Genomic DNA, 14,785 nt, shown 5'->3' on the forward strand with positions numbered 1-14,785 from the left:
TTAAAATAAGGAGATTGTTTTGGATTATCTGGGTGGGACTGATATAATCACAAAGGTCCTCAAATGTGGAAGAGGTAAGCAGAATTGTCAGTGTGAGAGAGGAATGTCATTGCTGGCTTTACAGCAATGGAAAGGAAAGGGCCATTATCCAGGGTGTGTGGGTGGTGTCTGGAAAGTGGAAAAGTCAAGAAAAATCATTCTCCCTTAGAACCTCCATAAAGGAACTCAACCCATCTGGCACCTTGATTTTAGCCCAGTGTGACACTTTTCAGACTTCTGACCTCTAGAGCTGTAATACATTTGTGTTGTTTTAAGCCATGAAGTTTGTGGTGATTTTTTTAACAGCAGCCATGGAAAACCAATACAGAGACATTATTGAGAAGACTGGTTAGTACTTGAATAAAAGAGAGAGAGATCAAAGATAATTCCAAGGCTGTATTCCTTAAATACAGTTGTTCCATGGTGAACATTGAACTTTTTTTTTTTTTTCGGTCTCTCTAGCGCTTCTCTTCTGAAGACAGCATCTCCTTCTACCTTCTGTTTTCATTTAGAAATTTTCTCTTCATTTTTTTCCTCCAACTTTGAGTTTCTACTGGGGGGTACCATTCTTCTGTCCCACCTGCACTTTCTCTCCAAGAATGGTTATATGACTCAGCCTCACCCAGTCATGCTCTTTATCTGGTGTTCTAAAAATTGAAACTTCGGGAAGAGAGGTACTTTCTGTCTGCTGACAGCTTGGTAGATGTGAGCCCACAATTTGTCCGAAGCCATGGTTCCAAGTGTACAGAACATGACTTGGAGGTTCTGAAGAGTGAACCCTTCCAAGAGAGGCAGGGTTGAGAGCCTAATCTGGAATTTGAAGCATTCAGTTACTGGTTCCATTTATTCTTAAGGCCAATCATAGACTTCCCTTTCGCAACTTGGGTTACACAATAACTTTCTCTTTTTGCCTAAGCTACTGCATTTTAGTTTTCATCACTTCAATCAAAATATTCAGACAAAAAAATATTCAGACAAATTCAGATATAAAATAAGAAAATAAATCCGTAATCAAATGAAAGTGAACAAACATATATCTGCATCTATTAAAGATGCAAAAATTATCTTTATTAACACAGTGTTATTGTTGTTTTTTCTTTTAGCACCTTCTGTATGTAAAACATTTTACCAGTGAAGTAACTAGGACAAGGTCCTACTTCCAGGCACTTACAGATTTATTCAGCCTACAGAGTCTGTCTACATTTACCAGTATACATACCCTCTTGCAGTCTGTTCTTACTGCAGTCCCCCTATGCTTATTTGACAAAAGCAAAACAGAAATGAGTTCAGAAAGTCTGGTTTGTAAAATACACAAACGGAAGAATCACAAAGGTTAATGGGAAGCATTTCAGGATGTTCACATCTCTAAGGGCAGTGACCAGTCTCTCCCCAAAAATGTTCCTTTCCCTTTTCGGTCAGAATACTTGCTGGGAAGGACTATTGGTGTGGCCCTGTGGCAATTCCATTATTCTTAATAAGCCAAATGTTTCTTAGTTCCATCATAACTAAAGTAAAAAGAAGAAAGGAAAAGTAATTTGGAATAAATCACTTCAGGCCCACAGGCCAATTCACTTTGGATTCACTCAGGTGTGTTTGTTTTAATAGCTGATCTGAAGGCATGTGAGATACCACAGCTTACCAGATTTTAAACAGAAAAGTACAGAACTTAAAACTAAGCACGCATGCAGCATGGAATAATAATCAAGTTAGGCTTCTTAAAATGCTAACTGCCAGAAAACCTGAAACCAATAGAGCAAAATTCACAGGACAACACAGGCTGAATATTCTGTTTCTCAGAGGGGCTTTTAAGAAGGCTCAAATTCTGAGGTAGCTCCCTAAAAAAGCAGGGTCAATAATGGGTCTTATTTGACAACATGTGTTCTTCTCCCCAAGATATTTGGGTAGGTTTGTTCAAGACTTTTTTTTTTTTTTTTTTTTTTAAGAAAAAGCACATGTTGTCAGCAAAAGGCCAGAACAGCAGAAGAGTTTGTTCTCAGGGAAAGGGCTGAACTGTAACAGTGGGCAACGGTTGGAAAGTCACCAACCACGTTCTGGGCTCACACAGCAGAGACATGTTAACTAGGGTGCCCTGCACAGGCGCTTTGTGGGTGAGAAATTTCCATGCCGCTTACCATGGGCTGAGGACACCGCGCAATGAGGAGAGAGGCCAGTGGGCGGAATAGTGTGTGGGGAGGTAGGCATGTAAAAGGGTGAAAGGCTCGCGAGGATCTAGGGTGGGTCCAGGGAGAGGCGTGCTGACGCAGAGGGGCTGGCTAGCTTGGCCCCGCGCCATGCTGGGCTTTCTGGAGTGTGAATGTGCGTGGGGTGCACCCAGGGGCCTCGACGACTTCTCTTGCCAGTGTTATTTATAACAGATCTCAAGAGTGGAAAGCTCTAACGCGGTGCCCTGAGCACTAAGTCTTCCGAACCTAGGCGGCGGAGGCCCCGCCCCTCTGTTTCCCACCCTGCCTGGCCCCTCCCCTCCCCTTCCTAACTCCGCCCGGGCCCCGCCCCCGCCGCTTCCCACCGCCCTTCCCGTCGGCTCCTGGCTCCTCCTGGGCTCGGCGGCGGTGGGAAGGCGCAAGCGCGGTTGGCGGCCGGCAGGAGCGCGGAGTAGTGGCGCGGGACGCGCGGTGAGTGCGGTGGCGGCGCGGGGCTCGCAGCCGGGGAACGTGGTTCGGGCGGGCGTCCGGGGAGGGTTCGGAACGTGTGCGGGTGGCGGCCCGGGGAGACGTCGGCCCCATAAGGAGAAACCTGCCAGACGTGCGGCAGCGGGGCTGGCCTCGCTGCCGGACAGTGTCCGGCCCCGGCCGCGTGGGGAGCTGAGTGCGTGGTGGCGGGAGCGGGAGAGGGTATGTGTGAGGAGAAATTGAAGGAAAGGGCTCCAGAGGCTGGAAGTCCGGACTCAGGCTTGGCAGAACCGGGAGCCTCGCCAAGAGCGCTGGAGGGTGTCCCAGCTTCAAGTTCAGTACCCTCGCTTGGTGCCCCTGAGCGGCGGGCGTCCCGGGCCTGTCCCTTCCCCCGCGCTGCCGTCTCGGAGTGCAGAGTTGCCAGGAACATTCCGCGTCGCGGGGGGAGAGGATTTGGAGGAGGTGGGCTGTCGCCCCAAGCTTGTGCCAAGGAGGGAGTGGCATTCGTGTGACTTTCTTCACCCCGCCCCCGGGAATGTGTCCGTCTTCTGGTACATTGTGCTCATGGACGTTTTAACAAAGGCTATGACTGTTTTCTAGGCAGTGGCTGGTGACAGCGGGGGCGGGTCGGTGGAGGGGGGGCGCACGAGGTCGCGGTGCAGCCCGGGGGGGGGGGGGGGGGGGGGGGGCAGGCTTGGGGGGAGTGGAAGGAAGGGAACAACCCTCCTGGCTCAGCTTTTTCCTCCTTCCTGGTCCGCTGATTTTGATCAGTGGTAGAAACAGCCTCGAGAAGGATGTGAGTGGAAATGAGTGTGTGTGTGCAGACTGGCTGCAGCCATTGGTTTTGTAATTGTGCTGTTGATGTATTTTCTAAGTGTCCCTTAAGGAGAAAGGCGAAATTAATGGAATTTAAGAGGAAATAATTGAACGGAAGGATGAAGAGGTGGAGTGCCAAAACTTAGAACTAAATTAATGCTTTGAGATAGTTATACTATAAATTAAGCCAAACTTTGAAGGATGTGGAGATGTGAAAGAGTAAGTGGAAGTTGGTTAGGGTGTGGTTGATTGTTTGGTATTGGGGATATAAAACACCAGGGCAGGGGCTTCCCTGGTGGCGCAGTGGTTGAGAGTCCGCCTGCCAATGCAAGGGACCGGGTTCGTGCCCCGGTCCGGGAAGATCCCACATGCCGCGGAGCGGCTGGGCCCGTGAGCCATGGCCGCTGAGCCTGCGCGTCCGGAGCCTGTGCTCCGCAACGGGAGAGGCCGCAACAGTGAGAGGCCCGCGTACCGCAAAAAAAAAAAAAAAAAAAAAAAAACACCAGGGCAAATATTGTAATTTTAGATAAGATTCTGAGGCTTTCATTTTCAAGCTTAGGATCTTTATGGAAAGTAGTATGTGTTCCCAAGCATAGATGTTGATATTTTTACTCATTTGTTTAACTTAATACAATAAAACAAACTGAACTTCTTCCTCCTCCACCCCTTTCCCTCGATTGTGAATCCCGTTTTATAAACATTTACTTTCAGATCTGAAGTGTGTTTAAAGGCTCAGTACCCCCTCCAACCCCCAAATCATGAAGTGAGCACGATTTCTTCTTGTGTTATTGTCATTTTATTCTTTCTTTTACTGTTATTTTAAGTTAAATGCCACTAACATTACCAGATTTGGGGAAGGAGGTGCTAGGGATACTTCCCTTTTCCAGTGGCTAATGAACTCCTATTCATCCCTTCAGACTCAGCCTAATTCACCACTTGGAAAAATTGCCAGATCCATCAGAATGAATTAGTCACCCCCCTTTTCTGCTAAACTGATACTACTGGCCTTATTTCTCTCTTGCTACTGGAACGTCAGTCTTCTGTGTTATCCCAGTACCTAGGGCTGCTGGGTAGGTACTAAGTGCCTAATGAATACACTTAGATGTTAATAAGTGCTGTTGGAAAGATAGTAATTTGTATCACATAAAGTTCATGGGGTAATGGAAGAAATTCAAAATGCTGAAATTATATTTAGTATTTGAACAACATTATTTGGAATATGGATAAGAAACAAGTATGGAAATATGTTCCCATGTATTAGTCTGTGGATTATCCTTCTAGAAGAGGTGAAAAAGCTTTGCGGATATTGACAAAATAGACATCAGAAAAAGGCCAATTCTTTTAAAAGGTCAACTTCTGACACTGAAACAAGTGAAAAGTCAACATGAAAGGAAGATTAATCATTTGTAGAAAGACACAAATAGGTTGCTGCTGGAATTTAGGAAATTTGTAAGCTGATTAAGCGGGCCAGATGGTATCTTATGAAAGCTAATGTAACTAAAGAAGCTGTAACCTATTAGACCAATTAGAGAGACTAGTCAATTGCATTATACTCCTCCTAAAAGGTGATTTGAGTATTTGGCTAATGAGTCTCTTCACTTCAGAGTGCCCTCAATAGGCTTGTCCTATTTTCTGCCAGCCAGTTCTCTTCACTGCACCAGCACCACTGGCCTTCTAGTCACCTCCGGCTCATAACAGGGATTATCTTCCTCTTGCCCCTCACCACTCAAGCTCATCACCCCTACACCTAGCTTTCGTCTGCTAGATGGATTTACCCATCGCAGAGAATACCGTGAGCAAATGTTTACTCAGCTTATAAGTGAAGAAAATTGATACTTTAGTTTTAAAAATGAGTCAGGATTGACTACTTGGTTACTCTAGGCTTCTGTGCCTGCAAAGCAGAAAACCTATTCTGGCTCTTAGTAAACTTGTAAGGTTTCTCCCCTCAATTTATCCCCTCTCCACATGAAGAAAACTCTTTTTCTTCATGTCACTTTTTAAAAATATATATAATATTAACCACTGTTCCCCTCAAAACACTGCAAGTTAGTGTCTGGTTTTTGTCAGTAAAACTTGGGAATCAGAGAGAATGAGTAGCCGCCATAAAACATTTTCTAAAAAAGTTCTACATCCTCTGTGGTCTGTAGATTCACTGAAAAAACAAAAAAAAATCCCAACTACTGTGATTAAGGCTTCCTACTTAAAACTTTCCTCACCTGGACTTCCTCCCTTATTTCTGGTTTTTCCTCTCATTCTTTGACCAGTCAACCTCAGTCACTTCCACTGAGTCTTCTTAGGATTCTGTCCAAGACTCCTTCTTTCCCACTCTGTGCAGGAGACAATAATATGGTGGTCAAGGGCGTGAAATTTGGAGGCAAGATGTTAAAAATCTTTCTCTAAGTGTCAGTTTCCTCATCTGTAAAAATGATAATTATAACACCTGATAAGTGAGATCAAGTGTATTAACAGCTTACCGTAATATCTAGCACATACTAATTGCCCTAATAATGGTAGCTATCGTTATTCCTAATTGCCATTTCTTATGACAAGTACTATAATTTCACTAGCAGTTAACTTCAAAATATGGATGTATTGACATCTACTCTGTTGGAGCTTCAGTTCTGTGATTGTAGATTCCTCCCATATTTCTAAAACAGGTGGCTTAGCACAGTGGTTCCCAAACATCAGCATGCATAATAATCACAAGAATGCGTAGATTTCTGGGCCCCATCCCTGGAGTTTCTGATGTCTGGGATGGGGCCTGAGGAGTTTTCATTTCTTACAAGTTTCCAAATGATAGTGATGCTGCTGACCCTTGGATCACATTGAGAGGCACTGATCTAGATGGATTAAGACAAATTGGCAGGGAGGAAGGGAGACCAAAAAAATAAAAGACCAAAAAGTTATCGAAGAGAGGAGCATACTTAAAAGCTGGTGGTATCAAATATCTTGTAAAGTTTGGAAAGGATAAAACTAAGAGAACACAGTTGGATTTGGTGACCAGGAGCCTTTTTGTTTGTTTTTCATGTGTGTCAGATACAGAGTTGATTTAATTATACTCCTCAGTTGGTGGAATATTATCCATCTGTATGGATATTATCCATCTGTATTAAATTGATTTAATAATATAATATAAATATTATCCATCTGTATTAAATTGATTTAATACAGATACATATTATATATAAATATACATATTATACATATTATACATATTATAATATACATATTATACATATTATAATATACATATTATATATAAATATTATCCATCTGTATTAAATTGATTTAATACAGATACAGTTGATTTAATTATACTCCTCAGTTGGTGGAATATTATCATTATTATGACCAGAAAAAACATATGGCAGGTATTTGAGGTAATGGTTCTTAATCTGGGGTGTGCATTAGACTCTGTTAGGGAGTTGTTTTCACCAGCATACTTATGTTTAGTGCCCTTCCCCCCAGTGCAAACTCATCAAGTCAGAATTTCAGTGTGTGGAACCTGGGCATGAAAAAATTCCAGGAGATTTTCATGTACACCCTGGTTAAGAACCACTTCTTTGAACAATGATGGTCAGGAAGTAGAAGCAGTGAAAATAAACCTAGTTTTTGGTAAATTGTTGATGAAGTGAGAAGGGAAGAAAAACACTGGAGTTTGAGAATTTTAAGGGATCAAGAAAACAGGAATGTGTAAAAAGAAGTAAAAAGCCTGCTGGAGTGTTTGAAGGTGTAATGCTAAGGGGATATAATTGATGAAATAGAGAACTGGAGCCAGAGGGCAGGAGGGAATAGAATCGGGCACCAAGAGAATAGAGGGGAAAGGAATGAGTGAAGAAACATAAATCTAAAAGTAGAGAGGGGAGAAGTTGAAGGAACACTCCTTAAGGGAGGTTGTTTGCACACTACTGTTCAGTGGAACTTAAATAGTCCATGAACTCTATGGATTTTTCAAGGTTAGTAATGCTGGTAAATAAAATAGTTCAGCTACTGCAGCTCCCTCTAATGGTTACACAGTTGTGTTTTTTCACAACTTTTCTCATTTAGAAGAATTTTTTGAAATTAAGTCTAGACTTGCTGTGCTGTAACGCTCTTGCCCCAGCCCTTGCCATAAGATGACATATCGTAAGTATTTATATGATTATTATTCAACAAATGTTTGTGTACCTCTCAGTTGCCAGGCGTTGTTCTAAGAACTAAGGATACAGCAGTGAATAAAATATTTGTATTTTATTGGAAATTTCTGTCCTCAAGGAGCTCACATCCTATTTGAGGGAGGAAGATAATAAAATAAATAAATAAAATATAAGTGTGCATGTGTGTGCTCTCTCTCTCTCTGTGTGTGTGTGTGTATATATATATATATATATATATATATATATACACATACACGTATATGTATATATGTGTATGTATGTAAAGTTATAAAGTGTTGCATTCTTTGGAGAAATACAAAGTAGGGAAAGTGAATAGTGGAGCATCTATAGGTATTCACCAGTAGTTGAATAGAGTCTATTGGAGGGTGGTGATCAGGGAAGACTTCGCTGTCAGCAAAGACTTGTAAGAGATGAGAAAACCATTTATTTGGAGGAAGAGCTTTCTGGGCACAGAGAACAGCAAGTATAGAGGTCCTGAGGTGGTACCTTTTTGAGACCTTTTTGCTAGGAATCACAAAACAGTCCTTGTGGTTAGAGTAGCATGAATGAGTGGGGATCAATAATAAGAAACAGGGTCAGATAAGTAAGAAGGTGTGTTGGAGGGTGGGAAGAGCATGTAGGGCTATTCAGCTCCTTGTGAGAGGACATTGTAAGGTTATTGAGTGAGAAGGAAAGCCATGAAACGTTTGAAGAGTGAAATGATGTGATCTGATTTGTTTTTTGCAAGGATCAATCTGAGTGCTTTGTGGAGAATAGATTATAAGGGGAGCAAGAACAGAAGAGACCAATTTGAGGAGAGGTTGTGGTGGCTCGGACCAAGACAGTATAATGCTGGAGGTATGATAAGTGATCAGATTTCCTGCTCATTTATTGGAAGTGGAATTGGAAGGGGAATGTGACGAAGCATGAGAGTCAGGGATGACGCCGAGGATTTTGATCTGAACAACTAGAAGGATGGAGTAGCTATTTAGTGAGATATGGAAGATTGTTGGAGAAGAAAATTTGAGAGAAGGAAGACCAAGGATTCAGTACTAGGCATGCTGAGTCTGAGATGACTGTTTGATATCCAGGTGGAATTCAGGAGAGTGGCATGGGTGGACAGGAAGCTCTGGGAATGGAACAAATCATTACAAGGAAAGAGAAAGGGTTATTCCTTTGCTTTAAAAACATTAATGAACTGGTTTTTAGAGCATTTTAGGTTCACAGCAAAATTGAGCAGAAAATACAGAGTTCCCATATACCCACAAACACACACGAACTCTTCCACTATGAACATCCTGCAACATAGTGGTACCTTTGTTATAAGCAGTGAACCTACACTGACACATCATTATCACCTAAAGTCCATAGTTTACATTAGAGTTCACTCTTGGTGTTGTACATTGTGTGGGTTTGGATAAATGTTTAATGACATGCATCTACCATTGTAACATCATACAGAATAGTTTTACTGCCCTAAAAATCCTCTGTGCTCTGCCTGTTGATCCCTGGCAACCCTGGTCTTCTTACTGTTTCCATAGATTTACCTTTTCTAGAATGTCAATTGTTGGAATTCCACAGTATGTGAACTTTTTACATTGGCTTCTTTCATGTAGCAATATGCGTTACTTTCCTCCATGTCTTTTCATGGCTTGATAGCTCATTTCTTTTCAGTGCTGAATAATATTCAGTTGTCTGGATATATCACAATTTATCCGTTAATTTACTGAAGGACATCTTGGTTGCTTCCCAGTTTTGGCAACTGTGAATAAAGCTGCTGTAAACATCTATGTGTAGGCTTTTTTTGTGGACACAATTGCTGGATCATATGATAAGAGTATGTTTAACTTTGTAAGAAACTGCCAGTTTGTATTACAAAGTGGCTGTACCATTTTACATCTCCACCTACAATGGATGAGAATTCCTGTTGCTCCACATTTTCACTAGCATTTGGTTTTTTCAGTGTTTTGGGTTTTGGTCATTCAAATAGGTGTGTAGTAATATCTCATTGCTTTAATTTGGAATTCACCAATGATAAAAGATATTAAACATCGTTTCATATGCTTACTTGCCATCTGTATATTTTCTTTTTCAGGTGTCCAGATCTTTTGCCCATTTTTTATTTTTATTTATTTATTTTTTTAACATCTTTATAGGAGTATAATTGCTTTACAATAGTGTGTTAGTTTCTGCTTTATAACAAAGTGAATTAGTTATACATATACATATGTTCCCATATCTCTTCACTCTGGTGGCTCCCTCCCTCCCACTCTCCCTATCCCACCCCTCTAGGTGATCACAAAGCACCGAGCTGATCTCCCTGTGCTATGAGGCTGCTTCCCACTAGCTATCTTTTTTACGTTTGGTAGTGTATATATGTCCATGCCACTCTCTCACTCCGTCACAACTTACCCTTCCCCCTCCCCATATCCTCAAGTCCATTCTCTACTAGGTCTGTGTCTTTATTCCTCTCTTACCCCTAGGTTCTAAATGACATTTTTTTCCTTAAATTCCATATATATGTGTTAGCGTATGGTATTTGTCTTTCTCTTTCTGACTTGCTTCACTCTGTATGACAGACTCTAGATCCATCCACCTGACTACAAATAGCTCAATTTTGTTTCTTTTTATGGCTGAGTAATATTCCATTGTATACATGTGCCACATCTTCTTTATCCATTCATCTGATGATGGGCACTTAGGTTGTTTCCATCTCTGGGCTATTGTAAATAGAGCTGCAATGAACATTTTGGTACATGACTCTTTTTGAGTTATGTTTTTCTCAGGGTATATGGCCACTAGTGGGGTTGCTGGGTCATATGGTAGTTCTATTTGTAGTTTTTTAAGGAACCTCCATACTGTTCTCCATAGTGGCTGTACCAATTCACATTCCAACCAGCAGTGCAAGAGTGTTCCCTTTTCTCCACACCCTCTCCAGCATTAATTGTTTCTAGATTTTTTCATGATGGCCATTCTGACCGGTGTGAGATGATATCTCATTGCAATTTGATTTGCATTTCTCTAATGATTAATGATGTTGTGCATTCTTTCATGTGTTTGTTGGCAGTCTGTATATCTTCTTTGGAGAAATGTCTGTTTAGGTCTTCTGCCCATTTTTGGATTGGGTTGTTTGTTTTCTTGATATTGAGCTGCATGAGCTGCTTATAAATTTTGGAGATTAATCCTTTGTCAGTTTCTTCATTTGCAAATATTTTTTTCCCATTCTGAGGGTTGTCTTTTGGTCTTGTTCATGGTTTCCTTTGCTGTGCAAAAGATTTTAAGTTTCATTAGGTCCCATTTCTTTATTTTTGTTTTTATTTCATTTCTCTAGGAGGTGTGTCAAAAAGGATCTTGCTGTGCTTTATGTCATAGAGTGTTCTGCCTATGTTTTCCTCTAAGAGTTTGATAGTTTCTGGCCTTACATTTAGGTCTTTAATCCATTTTGTGCTTATTTTTGTGTATGGTGTTACGGAGTGATCTAATCTCATACTTTTACATATACCTGTCCAGTTTTCCCAGCACCAGTTATTGAAGAGGCTGTCCATTCTCCACTGTACATTCCTGCCTCCTTTATCAAAGATAAGGTGACCATATGTGCGTGGGTTTATCTCTGGGCTTTCTATCCTGTTCCATTGATCTTTCTGTTTTTGTGCCAGTACCATACTGTCTTGATTACTGTAGCTTTGTAGTATAGTCTGAAGTCCGGGAGCCTGATTCCTCCAGCTCCTTTTTTTTGTTCTCAAGATTGCTTTGGCTATTTGGGGTCTTTTGTGTTTCCATACAAATTGTGAAATTTTTTGTTCTAGTTCTGTGAAAAATGTCAGTGGTAGCTTGATAGGGATTGCATTGAATCTGTAGATTGCTTTGGGTAGTAGAGTCATTTTCACAATGTTGATTCTTCCAATCCAAGAACATGGTATATCTCTCCATCTAGTTGTATCATCTTTAATTTCCTTCATCAGTGTCTTATAATTTTCTGCATACAGGTCTTTTGTTTCCTTAGGTTTATTCCTGGATATTTTATTCTTTTTGTTGCAGTGGTAAATGGGAGTGTTTTCTTGATTTCACTTTCAGATTTTTCATCATTAGTGTATAGGAATGCCAGAGATTTCTGTGCATTAATTTTGTATCCTGCTACTTTACCAAATTCATTGATTAGATCTAGTAGTTTTCTGGTAGAATTTTTAGGATTCTCTATGTATAGTATCATGTCATCTGCAAACAGTGACAGCTGTACTTTTTCTTTTCCGATTTGGATTCCTTTTCTTCTCTGATTGCTGTGGCTAAAACTTCCAAAACTATGTTGAATAACAGTGGTGAGAGTGGGCAACCTTGTCTTGTTCCTGATCTTAGTGGAAATGCTTTCAGTTTTTCATCATTGAGGACGATGTTGGCTGTGGGTTTGTCATATATGGCCTTTATTATGTTGAGGAAAGTTCCCTCTATGCCTACTTTCTGCAGAGTTTTTTATCATAAATGGGTGTTGAATTTTGTCAAAAGCTTTTTCTGCATCTATTGAGATGGTCATATGGTTTTTCTCCTTCAGTTTGTTTATATGGTGTATCACGTTGATTGATTTGCGTATATTGAAGAATCCTTGCATTCCTGGAATAAACACCACTTGATCATGGTGTATGATCCTTTTAATGTGCTGTTGGATTCTGTTTGCTAGTATTTTGTTGAGGATTTTTGCATCTTGTTCATCAGTGATATTGGCCTGTAGTTTTCTTTCTTTGTGACATCCTTGTCTGGTTTTGGTATCATCGTGATGGTGGCCTCGTAGAATGAGTTTGGGAGTGTTCCTCCCTCTGCTAGATTTTGCAAGAGTTTGAGAAGGACAGGTGTTAGCTCTTCTCAAAATGTTTGATAGAATTTGCCTGTGAAGCCATCTGGTCCTAGGCTTCAGTTTGTTGGAAGTTTTTTAATCACAGTTGCAATTTCAGTGCTTCTGACTGGTCTATTCATATTTTCTATTTCTTCCCGATTCAGTCTTGGCTGGTTGTGCATTTCTAAGAATTTGTCCTTTCTTCCAGGTTGTCCATTTTATTGGCATAGAGTTGCTTGTAGTAATCTCTCATGATCCTTTGTATTTCTGCAGTGTCAGTTGTTACTTCTCCTTTTTCATTTCTAATTCTATTGACTTGAATCTTCTCCCTTTTTTTCTTGATGAGTCTGGCTAATGGTATATCAATTTTGTTTATCTTCTCAAAGAACCAGCTTTTAGTTTTATTGATCTTTGCTATCATTTCCTTCATTTATTTTTCATTTATTTCTGATCTGATCTTTATGATTTCTTTCCTTCTGCTAACTTTGGGGTTTTTTTGTTCTTCTCTCTCTAATTGCTTTAGGTGCAAGGTTAGGTTGTTTATTTGAGATGTTTCCTGTTTCTTAAGGTAGGATTGTATTGCTATAAACTTCCCCCTTAGAACTGCTTTTGCTGCATCCCATAGGTTTTGGGTCGTCATGTCTCCTTTGTCATTTGTTTCTAGGTATGTTTTGATTTCCTTTTTGATTTCTTCAGTGATCACTTCGTTATTAAGTAGTGTTTTGTTTAGCCTCCATGTATTTTGTATTTTTTACAGTTCTTTTCCTGTAATTAGTATCTAGTCTCATAGCATTGTGGTCGGAAAAGATACTTGATACAATTTCAGTTTTCTTAAATTTACCAAGGCTTGACTTGTGACCCAAGATATGATCTATCCTGCAGAATGTTCCATGAGCACTTGAGAAAAATGTGCATTCTGTTGTTTTTGGATGGAATGTCCTATAAATATCAGTTAAGTCCATCTTGTTTAATGTATCGTTTAAAGCTTCTATTTCCTTATTTATTTTCATTTTGGATGATCTGTCCATTGGTGAAAGTAGGGTGTTAAAGTCTCCTACTATGAATGTGTTACTATCGATTTCCCCTTTTATGGCTGTTAGTATTTGCCTTATGTATTGAGGTGCTCCTATGTTGGGTTCATAAATATTTACAATTGTTATATCTTCTTCTTGGATCGATCCCTTGATCATTATGTAGTGTCCTTCTTTGTCTCTTGTAATAGTCTTTATTTTAAAGTCTGTTTTTTCTGATATGAGAATTGCTGCTCCAGCTTTCTTTTGATTTCCATTTGCGTGGAATATCTTTTTCCATCCCCTTACTTTCAGTCTGTATGTGTCTCCAGGCCTGAAGTGGGTCTCTTGTAGACAGCATATATATGGGTCTTGTTTTTGTATCCATTCAGCCAATCTGTGTCTTTTGGTGGGAGCATTTAGTCCATTTACATTTAAGGTAATTATCAATATGTATGTTCCTATTCCCATTTTCTTAGTTGTTTTGGGTTCGTTATTGTAGGTCTTTTCCTTCTCTTGTGTTTCTTGCCTAGAGAAGTTCCTTTAGCAGTTGTTGTAAAGCTGGTTTGGTGGTGCTGAACTCTCAGCTTTTGCTTGTCTGTAAAGGTTTTAATTTCTCCATCTAATCTGAATGAGATCCTTCCTGGGTAGAGTAATCTTGGTTGCAGGTTCTTCTCCTTCATCACTTTAAATATGTCCTGCCACACCCTTCTGGCTTGCAGAGCTTCTGCTGAAAGATCAGCTGTTAACCTTATGGGGATTCCCTTGTGTGTTATTTGTTGTTTTTCCCTTGCTGCTTTTAATATGTTTTCTTTGTATTTCATTTTTGACAGTTTGATTAATATGTGTCTTGGCGTATTTCGCCTTGGATTTATCTTGTATGGGACTCTCTGTGCTTCCTGGACTTGATTAACTATTTCCTTTCCCATATTAGGGAAGTTTTCAACTATAATCTCTTCAAATATTTTCTCAGTCCCTCTCTTTTTCTCTTCCTCTTCTGGGACCCCTATAATTCGAATGTTGGTGCATTTAATGTTGTCCCAGAGGTCTCTGAGATTGTCCTCAGTTCTTTTCATTCTTTTTTCTTTCTTCTGTTCTGCAGTAGTTATTTCCACTGTTTTATCTTCCAGGTCATCTATCCGTTCTTCTGCCTCAGTTATTCTGCTATTGATCCCTTCTAGAGTATTTTTAATTTCATTTATTGTGTTTTTCATCGTTGCTTGTTTCATCTTTAGTTCTTCTAGGTCCTTGTTAAATGTTTCTTCCATTTTGTCATATTTCCAAGATTTTGGATTATCATTATTCTGAATTCTTTTTCAGGTAGACTGC

At 40.2% G+C, this 14,785-nt stretch overlaps 1 protein-coding gene across 1 annotated transcript in view; it reads left to right on the plus strand.

The window, feature by feature from the left end:
• Positions 1-2,590: 2,590 nt before the first annotated feature.
• The window catches only part of PRRG1 (proline rich and Gla domain 1), a 135,982-nt gene continuing 123,787 nt past the window's right edge, over positions 2,591-14,785 (plus strand). The window contains exon 1 of the mRNA XM_027099943.1: positions 2,591-2,672. The gene's annotated coding sequence lies outside the window, so the exon portion shown is untranslated. The remainder of the gene's footprint in view (positions 2,673-14,785) is intronic.

This window comes from Aethalodelphis obliquidens, unplaced genomic scaffold, assembly GCF_003676395.1.
Source record: "Aethalodelphis obliquidens isolate GAN/ISIS:26980383/991018 unplaced genomic scaffold, ASM367639v1 scaffold152, whole genome shotgun sequence".
Taxonomy (NCBI): Eukaryota; Metazoa; Chordata; class Mammalia; order Artiodactyla; family Delphinidae; genus Aethalodelphis; species Aethalodelphis obliquidens.